Raw genomic sequence first — 12,019 nt, 5'->3', positions numbered from 1 at the left:
ATGGGCAAAGCAAAGGCTGGTTCCCAGGAGGAGGAAGGGGCCATGTCAGAAACACGGGAGCTTATGCGTCCATCAGCCTTTCATACAAGTATACAGATAATTGCCCAAGCCGCTCAGTCTCACGGATGGATCAGGACACCGAGTTCTGGAGCAGTTGGGCAAGAATACAGGCAAATTTCTGGAGGCCCCGCCCACCGTGTGGTTAGCAGCTCAGTGCCCTGTGTACCAGTCTTGCACTGAGCCGAGACTGGCCATCACTAAGGACTGCCTTGGGGGCGGGGCAGCGTCTCCAGTCCTCAGAAGCTCCCAGTCGCTGGGGGAGGCAAGTGGGGTGTGGGTCAGCCTCCTGGAGGAGGTGACTTGCACCCATGAGATTCAGTCACAAGCAGTGTGAATACAAGCAGGGCCTACACCCCTTTCCCAAGGCCCCCGGGCCTGCACATTCAGCAGTTTCTGTTCTCTAGTAGTCCTATTCCGATCTGAAAGAAGCCTCTAGGCACCGCTGGTGGGAAAGCAGCCTGGAATCCCTGCCTCGGGGGCCTTCGCCCCTCTCATGTAGGCAGTCAGGCACTCTGGCAGGAAGGCACCAGTGTCTGCAACTCACTTCTGCTGAGGGACTTTCTGTACTTCCCCTTCTGGGGAAAAAGCCTTTCCTCTGCAAGCCTTTCCTCCGTGGGAGAAGGAACAGGCTTAGTCCCCGGTTCGGCCCAGTGCTGGGACTTCGGGCTTGGGGTCCTTCCCACGGGAGAGCATTTTAGGAAGGGCCATCAGTGGTGTTACATGCCACACAGACATGTCACTAGAAATACCGGGGCCACACTTCCCACAGGGCCGAGATGTGGAGCTCTGTGGAGGTGACCTGGGCATATGGTCTGCTTGGAGGGGCAGGTAGCCAGGACAGGGCTGGCTTCAACACCGGTCCTGCTGGGGCATTCTGAGTCCAGAACAGTGGACCGACCATTCAACAATAATGTGACCAGCTCAGTGCATTAACAAACAATCCTTCCCTAGCTCTCCTCCCAAGCCTGAAAAAACCTTACGTCATGACCCTGAGGTCATGACTCATGAAGCATGTTCTGTGCAGGGCAAAGAAAAGTGCCCACAGAGTATGGCCAACACCATGGATGGTTCATTATAGAGTGAAAGAGGAAGAAAGGCAGAAAGAACCAGGAGTCTTTATTTGGGAACAACGGGAACCTTTCTTCTGTCTTTGATTTTGGAACCCTCAAGCTGGAAGCAGAGTGGGCATGTCTTGGGGAGCCCCGGGACCTCCTTCCTGCTGAGGGTCTTGTCTACAACCTTCTGCACCCCCAGGGAAATCACCCAGTGGGACTGTAGGGGAGGGGCCATGAGAGAATGGGACCAGGCCCTCATTAGGGAAAACCCAGAGGGCTGGAGTGGACTGAGGAAAGAGGGTGAGCTGGGACATAAAGGGGGTGATATGCCTCCTCAGGGCACATCCCAATGAAGGTGGGAATATGGGGGTCTGCTGGAACATGGGCATGAGCGACCCCCACTCACAGCCCTCGTCCTCCCCCCACCTTCCCCTGGGCCTTCTTGTCATTCAGGCCTGCATTTCACCACCCCTCACGTGCTGGGGGGTGGCGAATTCTACGTCATGAATTCTATCCTGGAGATGCCCCAGGCCTGGGAACACACACCCCCATCTGCTGAACTGGCCCCCACTGAATTCCTGGAGCTGGAGCAGTGTGTGGCTGCAGTGCAGATCCCACCAGGCACCACTGTTCTCAGTTCAAGGACACAGATGACTTCAGCAGGGAGGACTACAGCTGTGTGAACAGAGTGAGGGTGTGCGTGCAGGAGGAATCTTGGAAGGTGTTTCTGGGAACTTGCATCTGAACCAAGGTCTGTATGTGACCAGGAGCCAGTGACTTCAGAATCCTGAGTCAGACCCTGGCTGGGGATATCAATTTGGAGCAGCTCCCAAGGGGCGTGGGGGCATTGTGGGGAGGGGCCCAAGCTGGGCTCTGGAGGCCTTGGAGTGAGGGGCCAGCCCAGGGCCACAGGATAGGGCAAGGCAATTATTGCAGCAAAGGAAGAAGACCCGAGTGTGAGTGGGGGCTGGCAGGGCCCCTGGGGAGAATGTCTGATTCCCCGCTTCACAAGAGAGGAATCAGAGCAACTGAAATGGGAGCAGCAGGCTGAGCCCTGGTGCGGGGAACTTACTTGGGGCTGAGCTGCGCCAGCCTGGGGGCCAGACTGGGCAGAAGGGGCAACTAGTGCTGGAAGGTGCCAGTCTCCGGGGTGATGAGAGGCTGGCTGCTTGTTCTCAAAGAGAGCAGCCAGAATGGGCTTTTGTGCGCAGCAGATGGGGGGGAGGGGTGTTCCCAGGCCTGACGGGGAGGCAGGGGTGGAGGGAGGAGATGACTGCAGGAAAGAAAGGGGCCATAAAACATGACAAAGATGCCCACCTAGTTCCCTAGCTAAAAGGCAACAAGTAGCTTTTATTCCAGGCCCAGAAAGCCAGAGGGCTGCCTAGTGTGAATAGGGGCCTGATCAGGGGCTCTGAGGCCTGAGAAAAGCACTCCACTCAGGGTCAAGAAGGCTCCACCTGTGCCTGTCTGGATGGAGCAGGACTATAGACACAACTGCAGGCCAAGTAGTGTCCCATGGCAGGGCCTTCATTCTCCCTCCTCCATGAGGCCAGAAGATAACCCAGGGTCAGTCGGAAGAAGAACACATCAGAGCCAGAAGCCTATGATCTCCGAGCCATGGGATCACCTCCCACAGTGGGTCTGCCCAGGCGGTGGATTTGGCTCCGGTCTCAGGAGCAGGCCTGGCCCCCAGGGAGCGTCAGTCGCCTGGGAGTGAAGTGACTCCTGGGCATGGCGCTGCTTCTGTGCCTGGCCCAGGCCTCACCTTGCGTTTGCTGTGAGGGGAGGTCACCCAGGCCTGGGTGAGGCCCCGTCTGCTGATGGACAGTCTTCTTTTGAAGAGGACCCCGCAGCTGCAGAGCATTGAAGCACGCTGGGCCTCACGCCCATACAGACCTGCTTTCTGAGAGGAGGGTCTGGGGAGCCTGGGGAGGAGGGCAGCTTGCAAACCTCTAGGATTTGACTCAGACCCGAGTCAGGGGCTCGTGTTCTGCAGCGCTGTGTGGCTATCCCCAGTCCAGTCTCTCTCTTAGGCTAGGCCAGAAGCCAACTGTGAACTGAGCACTTCCATGCAAACACCTAGCTCTTCCCTGAAAGCCAGCCCTGGGGAGCCGTGGGGAGGTGCCAGAGCCGGGTGACGCTGCACCACTGCCCACTCACAGTACCTCACTATGCTCACTGCAGCCCCACTTGGTCCCCATGGCCCATGCCAGCCGCAGGTCAGACATTGGATTCCTATGCCTGGGAGCCAGGCTGAAGTTGCTGTCCGCAGCGGGGCACACAGGGACTCATCTGCCCATGATTCAGGCTATGCCTGGCTGCGGGCCACTGTGACTGTGTGCTCGTGTAAAACGCCTTTACAGAGAGGCAGTGTGTGTGTGTGTGTGTGTGTGATTGCTGCTCACACATGGGACAGTGCAGATCAAGCAGAACAAAAGGGATGAGTGAGAGTTCAACAGCTTCATTCACCATCAGCAGGCGTTTCAGAGTCTTGGTGACTAACCCTCCCATGCAAAGCAGGAAACAGGTTTAGAAGTTCCTGCACACCACACACCATGCAGTTGTGTCTGTGAATCAGTTATCTTACACAGGAACAGAAATCAGAATTTTCAAAAAATAAAGCAGCTGAGTAGCAGTTTAGGCTGTGTTCATAAAAACCTTTAGTTTTCGTATGAAGGATTGGTCCAGGTGGTCGTGCTATGGGTTGCACAGGACTTCCTGTCCAGGGTGTGTGCAGGCCCCAGCTGGCAGCCCTGGTGCCAGGCCGCCCAGAGACAGGACTGCCATCAGCCCTCTAACAGGCACTGTCCCCAGTGCCCAGCCTCACACGGAGCAGGCACTCCACCTACATCAATAGCCCATTTCACAGACGGGGAAACAGAGGCTCAGAAGTCATGGCTTTCCCCTTCTCCCCTCCAGTGTGGGAGTACTGGAGTCAAGACTCGACCTCAGGTCCAGCTGACTTTCTACTGCATGAAGTGGGAAGGGTGGGTGTAATCAACCCGCTGGATCCATGATGAGGTCACTAGGTATCCAGCCAAGTCATAGGTACCTGGCAGAGCCTTAGTTTTGGGGTGTGGGGGGGAGGAAAGGGGAAGAGCAGTTGCCAGAAGAAAGGCCCAAGGCAGGTCCCCTTAACTGCCACCATGGGAAAGTCTGTCAAACAGAGCAGGGGCACTGCAGGGTGGGACCAGTATGTGCTTTCAATTCTGAATCTCCTGTGGCCTTGGGAAAGTTCCAGCTTCTGTGGCCATCAAGTGTCTCACCTGGGACCTGGAAGTCACAGGTTTCCCATGTGGCTTCAGAAGGTCCCTGGGGGGCCAGAAGGTTTGAATGAATGCAAGAGGGAATGAACATAAAACAGGGCACCCTGGCTGGGCTTCTCGTCTTAGTCACTGCCCCCAAAACCATGCCCTGGGTGGTTGTCCAGTGGGGCTAGCTGGCCAGCTGTCAAAGTCCACATAGCCGGCAGCAGCCTCGTGACCAAGGCCAGTGTGACCCCAAAGGCTGTACTTGGTACCAGAGACTGAGAGGAGTGAGGCTTTTCTCAAGCACTGGGGCAACTCTATGCAGAGGCAGCAGACACAGGCCCAAGGTAAAGGTGAGCTACAATGGCGTCACCCACACACGGTGTCACTTGGAAACCAGGTGACAGCATGGGGCTCCATCCTGCATGAGTGCTGTCAGTCCTGCACAGGCAGGCTGCAGAGACTGCTTAGAATGAGATGGCCACAAAGGATTTTTCTTGAGTCCCTTGGCAGCCAGACCCCAACTTTTCCTGAGGCAGGATGGCCCAAACAGCCTGCACCCCCAAATCTCCAGGCTGGTTGCCTACAACTTCCTGGTCAAGTGCCAACAAGTAGCCTCAAGGCCACCCTTAGCTCTTCCCTCCCTCCTCCTCCCCAGTCAGCAGCTGTACCCTCCACGCAGCAGTCTCCATGCCTTGCCAGGCAGGTTCCAGCAGGACCAGCTGGATGCAGGAGCTGCCCGGCCATCCCTTCCTGGCCTTGCCCTGCTCCCTTGCCCCAGAGAGTAAATACCTTCCATAATCCCACTCCCAAACTCAGTGTACCCACCCTGGAGTCACCCAAGCATCCAGCAATGCCACAGGCTGACAAGGCCCTGGCCGGGGGTTGGGGGTGGGGGCGACTGGGATGCTTGTGGACGGACGCTGGTCCAGCCTAGGAGGACAACCTGGCAGGTTCCGCACCAGCTGTTTTGTCCCAGAAGGGACAGGCCTGTCCTTGCTACGGGATGGGCAGTGGCAACCCTCAGGAGCCACACTAGAGCGGGACTTGAAAAACAAGAGCCAGCCAGCAAGTAGGAAGGTGGTGGCCCATCTGAAACACATAGGCCTAGAGGTGCCCTGTCTCCCTCCTCTGAGAGTGGACATTGGATGGAGGTGGTCAGCAGGGGCAGAGTGGACAGTGGGGTCACCCTTGGAGCTTGGCTAGGACCCTTATTGTAAACTGCTTTTCTCCAGCTGTAGTCATGAGTGCACTGGTGGGAGCCAGAGATCACTGAGGGGCTGGACAAGGATAAATGTTCTTCTGCTGAACCCAGGATGAAGTGAAGAGGAGCTCAGATGGCCATGTGCACCCAAGGCCAGGTGCTTTGGAAAGTCAAAGCAGCCCTGGGACCAATGTATCAACCAGGTGAGTGCTGGGCAAACAGGGCATATGGCCCACTGACTACAGACCCTCATTTAGTACTACCAACTCTTAGTTAATCAATAATCTCAACAGTGATCTGTGACATTTAGTTTTCCAGCAATAGCAAATTCCTCCCCTACTCCCCCTTCCTCCTCCTCCCCCCTTCTCCTCCTTCCCTCCCTTTACTCTCTCTTTCTCTCCTACATTCCTTCCCATCCCTCCCTTACTATAGGCAACCGCTCCCAGGTTTGGGAATGTGTCCTTGGAACGAGGTGTCTGGTTTTCCTTGTGAATATATTTTGAAAATGCACAAACACTTGTGTGCTGCAGTTGTTGTGTTTCTCTGTTTCCATACTCAGCACTGTGTTTTGGGCCTACTCAGGGGGTGTGTTGTCTAGGAAAAGCACTCCTGTTTTCCTTTACTCACACATTCACAACACTTCTAACACCAGATGTGTGCATTCTCCACACATCAAGCAGTTCTCTGCAATACCAGCTGTGTGTTCCATAATTTAATTAAATTCTTTCACTACCTACCTAAATTCTGGTCCCACCATTTAAAGGCTCAGTCCCACACAACTGCTCCCCCCTTCATGTGACAATCACATGTCGAGGTTGTCCCTATTTCTCCTCACCCATTGGTGATAAATCTGGTTCCCTTCTTGAGAATGGATAATTTCCTAGATAATTTGATTATTAGATAATTTGCTCACAGAACTCAGGGAGGCGCTGTGTTTCTTATGAAGGACGAAATGAGCAGCCAGATGAAGTGGTACACAGGGTGAGGTCTAGGGAAGGACCAAGCTTCCATGCCTTTTGCAGAGGCGCCACGTTCCCCACCAACTGGGAAGCTCTCTGAACGCAGTATTTTGGGGATTTTTTGTGGACATAACTGATTAACTCTATTTCCAGCCCCTCTCCGTTCTCCACAGGATGGGGGTGGGGCTGAAAGTTCCAAGCTCCTAATCATGGCTTGATCTTTTTGGTGACCAAGCCCCATCCAGGAGACACCAAGAGTCACCTCACTAGAACAAAGACTCCCGTCACCCAGGAAATTCCACAGGCTTTAGGAGCTGTGTTAGAGACTCTTGTCACTCAGGAAACTTACAGAGGTCTTAGGACTCTGTGTCAGGAACTGGGGGCGGAGACCAACATACAGAGGGTGCCAAAAAAATGCATACACATTTTAAGAAAGAAAAAAATTGTATTGAAATTGTAATAATCTAGGTCCATCCATATTGTTGCAAATGGTAAGATTTCTTTCTTCTTTATGGCTGCGTAATACTCCATTGTATAAATGTACCACAGCTTCTTAATCCAGTCATCTACCGATGGGCATTTCGGTTGTTTCCATGTCTTGGCTATTGTGTATAGAGCTGCAATAAACATAGGAGTGCATACAGATTTTTGAATTAGAGTTTTGGATTTCTCCAGATAGATACCTAGGAATGAAATTGCTGATGGACATGTGTCCCATTTGGGAGACCACCTCAGGGATGATGTAGATGTCTGATCACTGCTACTGTACACCTGAAGCTGAAGCTGAACAACAATGAATGTCAACTACAATTTTATATATGTATATATATTTACAAGAAGTGGAGTACAGCATTAGGAATAGAGACAGTGGAAATGTAATGGTTGTGTGCAATGTCAGAGGGGTAGTGGATGCAGGGAGGGGCGGTATATCACTGAAGAATATGAATGATAAATGTTTAACTATTACATGGTTTTGTACATCTGAAACTAATAAAATAAACAAAATAAAATTGTAATGCTCAATATATACTGATAAAAAAAGATGAATACAAGTCACGTTTGACTTCTACAATTACAAGAGCGCCATAGTGGTTCCCATCAGTGTCCAGACACTTCTGATTATGGCGACCTACTGCTTGAGCTACATTGACCAAAGTGTCCTCTTGAATACATTTTTTGGCACCCCCGTTTATAGTATTTACCCGTATGTCTTGCGTGTGTCTGCCACATTTCCTCACTCTCACACCACGGACAAGCATCAGGGAAACTGGGCTTCCCCCATGTGAATGAGGCTGGCGGCTCCTGCTCATTCTTGTCTGCTCCTCCTACAGCTTGTGAGGCAAGTAGTCAGGTGCCTTTTGCCACATGAGTTAGAGTGAGGAAGAGGCTGAGGTGGACAAAGCCTGGCCGGTTGTTCTGTCAGCTTGGCATCCACCCCACACAGATAGCCTTGGCCTCATGCTGCCTGTGGTTTCCTCCACAGGCCTTCAGCCCACAGGTGAGACTCCGTCTGCCCACCAGGTATGTTGTCCAGGAGACTGCTTCTTCTTCTGCGTTGCCCTGGCCCCCATCTGAGCTCAGCACAGCCTGGGATTGGTTGCCTTTCCCCCCAAAGATAAGCATTGTATGAGCGAGGGAGCAAAGGAGACGTGCTGGGCCTCCAGATGTCCTCACTGCCTGTGAACAGGTCTCTTCACTGCTTCCCCTTGTGCGCATGTCCACACACTGGGAAGAGTGACGCCCTTTCCGAAGCTGCTATAGCACCTGAAGACATGTGCATGGTACAGAGCCTGGGGAGCCTTCTGCTTGCCCTCCTGACTCTCCCTTCTCTGCCTCCTGCAGCAGACCCAGGGCCAAGGCTGTGCTGTAGGTCAGGGAGGGACCTGCTGACACCAAGGCTGTGCCCTCAGGGGTGCTCAGGAGTCTGATCCCGTCCTCAGGCACTGCTGCTGGGATCAGCTTCATCCCCTCAGGAATGTCCCACCATTGAGTGGGTGGAATCCACCTTTTTGGGTGTCAAGGCTGGCCCTGCAGGCAGAAGGGGCTCCCAACCTGGGGCATGGAACTGGCTGCTTCAGTTGAGGATACCTGAAAGCTGAGCTGCATAGAAGCCTTCCACTGTGGCTAAAGGCAGAGGAGGTGGTAGTGCCAGGGGAGAGGGGAGACCAATGAGAAAGACAGGGTGGGGGATGTCTTGACTTTTCTCGGAGAGAGGCCCAAGTTTTGGCCCAGGGAGATGGGTAATGCAGATGGGAGACCTGAGTACAGGGAGCCTAGTTGGGGTGAAGAGATAAGGACATGGGGCTGCCATGTGCCCACCGCTGCCTGTTGGGTGCTGACCAGTGCATAGCACAGCGGGGCCACAAGAACCACCTGTGTTTAACTGTCACAAGAGACATTTTGCATGAGATTTGGGATGTAGAAGCAAAGCCACATTCTTTTCACACTCAGGAGGTTGGCCCCGGGCCTCGTAAGTGCCAGTTCTCCCCAGCTGTGTGCAGCAGCTTGGCCTCAGCTCTGCCAGCCTCTGCTGGACCCTCCCCCAGCTTGGGCCTGACGGAGGGGCAGCCCTAGAAAAGGGCACCAGCTTCACGTGCAGGACACCCATCATCTGAGTGGAGGCTTGGATCCCAGCATTGTCCTGGGGTCCCTTCTCTTCCAATGCCTCCTGCACATCTACTCCTCTTTCCCTGTTGACTCAGCCCCACCCCAGGGGCAAAGACGAGGCCCAATCACCCAGTTCCACAACCGTGCAAGATCCAATGGCTGAAATAAAGTTCTGATCACGTGTCACCCCAGTGGTTCTGCTACTGCACTTGGGTAGCGTCCACTTGTCATGAGCTCATGCATTCTCCCCCACCCCCAACACACACACACAAAGCCCCAACAGATTCCAAAGTACAGAGAGATGCCAGACCGGCCCCTGAAATGATTCAGGCTTTTGGTCACATGCTGTCCCCTGGGAGGACCTGCCGTGGTTTAGCAGTGCAAGTGTATCTGTGTCCAGTCCAGACCTGGCCTCCCCTTCCAGCCCTCTTCATGCATCCCACCCAGACCCCTCAGCCATCTGCAGTTCCCCTCCAGACCCCTTGTTATTTAACCCATGGCTGCAGAACAGGGCCCAGACCCTTGGGAACAAATGGTGCAGAGGGTCAGGGTACTCTTCACCTTAAAGAGAAACCACACACCAGCTACAGAGAACACACACGCAGAGGGCCGTTCACGCCCAGATTTAGGACCTCACATTTTCCCTGCTAGAGTCCACCTGTGGGTCAGGTCTCATGTTCCAGTCCATCCCAGCACAGAGAGGTCCACGCTCTGAAATCCACAAAATGTTTAGTCTATTCTGGGATATGCTCAGGAACCAACTTCAGATTCAAATTTAAGCTGAATCAAGAGTCAACTCTTCTTGCAGGAGTCTTTCTTCACTGGTACATGTGCGAGGTTCTTAAGAGCCAGGCATTTTATTTCTCTTTGTTTGTTTAATTTCATTTCATTTCACTAGATTGTATGAAGATCTTGGGCTAGAGCTAGGCTGCCTGATGAATCCCAGCTCTGATGCATATTTACTGTGTGGCCTGGAGCAAGTTGCTAAGTCTTCCTGGGGTGTAATTTCCCTACCTGTGAAATAGGGAGAATAGCAATCCTCCCTTATAGGGCTGTTGTAAGGATTAAAACAGACAATGTTTTTGTTGTTGTTATTGTTTGTTGTTTGTTTTTGTTTTTAAATTAAAGTTTATTGGGGTGACAATTATTAGTAAAGTTACATAGATTTCAGGTGTACAATTCTGTATTACATCATCTATAAATCCCATCGTGTGTTCACCACCCAGAGTCAGTTCTCCTTCCATCACCATATATTTGATCCCCCTTACCCTCATCTACCACCCACCACCCCCTTACCCTCTGGTAATCACTAAACTATTGTCTGTGAAAATAGACAATGTTTTTAAAGTACAAGTTCCCTATAAGTTAGTTACACTAATATTTAATTTCATCTGATTCCACAATCTTTTCCTAAGTCCCTAGTCATGCTGGGCACTGCACCATCAGGGAGGGTCCCTCACATCGCCCAAGAGGCAATCGCTAAGAGCCTGGGATTGGTAACTGGCCCCAGGTTGAAAAAGTCTATGTGGAAGAGCCTCCTCCCAACCACTGTTCCTTGGACAGCCGGTGCCTTGTCCGACACCTGGAGGTAAGTGCCTCCTCAACTTCGGGGAAACAAGCTGAAGCTCTAGACTGAAAGCACTGTTTATGGCTCTGGGGGCAAGCTTGTCACCGCAGGCAGTCGCCCCAAGCCATAGTCCTTTCCCTGCTGAGGAAGGTTTGCATCCAGGTTGGGGTGGGGAGGAAAGCGTTTTCTTTTACTCTCAGTAAGGCCTGTTCATTCCGCAGCTCTCCGGGAAGAACATCTTTTTCTCCATGTTTTTCTGTGCATGCACAGGGCTGCCAGGTGTTGAGCAGATGGGGAAAACAAAGGGCAATGATAACTTAACTCATCTAGTTGTGATTAAAAGGTTTTCTGACTATTTTAGCCAGATGAAGACTGAGGGCCGGATCCAGTTGCTTCCTGCAGACAGCAGCCAACAGCCACCCACCTGAGGTGATCAGAACGGCCTGAGTGGCTGAAGCCTATTCCCAGGCTGGTCTGTTCTGACCCACTGGGTGACCACAGGCCAAACCCATTGGGGGGTGGCAAGTGGGCATGGCCCTCCAGCCAGGCTGTTCTGGCTGGGACAGTTGTCAGGAAGGACCAAGGTCTACTGATTCTGTGCTCATTGGCCCCCAGACCACCATGCCACCTCTGGTCTGGGTCTCCCAAGGTGGCAAGGAGCTGCCATATTCCCCATGCCACATGCACAGGGGCTGGAATGGCTGGGGTGGTAGTCGAAGGAGATGGAGCCGTGGGGCTGCCTCCTTGCTCTGCATCCTGCTTAACCCTGAGTTCTTCTGTGGGCTATTAATCCAGCCCAGAAGGCCCCAGTCCCTTCCTGCTTGGAGTGGGTGCCGGTTGTTTCACAGGCCTTTCCAACACACGTGGCTCCACCGTGGGCTGGCCTAGGCATTTCCATGGCTGGGACGAGGAGAGCCACTGCGGTCCATAGGCCATGACCACTGCCCAGCGCCAGGCATCCCGGCCTGTGACCCTGGCCTTGAAGCCTTCTGGAAGAGCCATGTGGGAAAGGGCTAGGCTGTGGAGACATAAAGCTCTGAGCTGCAGTCTGGCTCCTCACTTAGCAGTTTCTACATCTTCAAAATGAGGACAATGAATTAACTCACAAACAGTTGGGAGAAGCATGAGGAAGACAAGAGCATTTATATTGATTTAATCAACACCTGTGTGACCTCTGGGGAGCGAGACAGGGATTAGAGGTTGGATTAATCACTAATGGCCAATGATTTAATCAATCCTGACTACATAATGAAGCTTTCAGAAAAACCTCAAATCCCCAAAGTATGGGTTCAAAGAGTTTCTGGGTTGGTGAACATGAG

General features: G+C 52.9%; 1 long non-coding RNA gene across 1 annotated transcript; it reads left to right on the top strand.

The window, feature by feature from the left end:
• Positions 1–1,743: 1,743 nt before the first annotated feature.
• LOC308502169 lies at positions 1,744–7,398 on the top strand. Its single transcript, XR_013994000.1, has 3 exons — positions 1,744–1,866; positions 5,599–5,770; positions 7,202–7,398. It is a non-coding gene; the product is annotated as an uncharacterized lncRNA (long non-coding RNA).
• The last annotated feature ends 4,621 nt before the right edge of the window (positions 7,399–12,019 follow it).

The sequence above is a fragment of the Rhinolophus hipposideros genome (genome assembly GCF_964194185.1).
Source record: "Rhinolophus hipposideros genome assembly, chromosome: 9".
Taxonomy (NCBI): Eukaryota; Metazoa; Chordata; class Mammalia; order Chiroptera; family Rhinolophidae; genus Rhinolophus; species Rhinolophus hipposideros.
This window is presented reverse-complemented; position numbering and strand designations above follow the sequence as displayed.